Source organism: Nematolebias whitei, chromosome 19 (assembly GCF_014905685.2).
Source record: "Nematolebias whitei isolate Nwh7 chromosome 19, NemWhi1, whole genome shotgun sequence".
NCBI classification, from domain to species: domain Eukaryota; kingdom Metazoa; phylum Chordata; class Actinopteri; order Cyprinodontiformes; family Rivulidae; genus Nematolebias; species Nematolebias whitei.
In genome coordinates, this window is record NC_056516.1 from 33,047,562 (window position 1) to 33,048,128 (window position 567).

A 567-nucleotide genomic window follows, 5' to 3' on the forward strand; every position below is an offset into this window, starting at 1 on the left:
GGCTCTTGCACGGTTTTCCTGCTCGTCTGGTTTTTCTTCACCTCTAAATGTTTTTATGCTTTCATCTGTATCCTGCTGGCTTTGTGTCGTTTTGTTATTTTTGCACTTTACGTCTGAACGTGGGAGTTTTTAAGAAATACGTTTTGGTTTTGGATGGAAAATAAGAATTGTGAGTGCAATGCACCTTTACTTTGCCATGTTTTTTTTTTCTTTGTGAATTGAAAAAAAGCGATGGATGAAAGAAGCCAGAACATTAATGTGAATCTATTTTCCTACATTCATGGAATAAAGAACTTGACGTTCATTTGGTCTCTGAGGGGTCCTTCTTCTCAAATATTCGTCTTTTTCAGAGTGTATTTCTGTCTTCACTCTTCTTTTCTTGTGTATACTTTTGTTTTTGTGTAACTTTTAGTAAATATTCAGTAGTAATACAAAATGCAGCCCACCACCTACCTACAGATACAGTGGAAGGTTGTATTTAATAGTAATATAAAATACAGCCTGGTACTACTTAATAGTTATACAAAATACAGCCTGGTACTACTTAATAGTAATACAAAATACAGC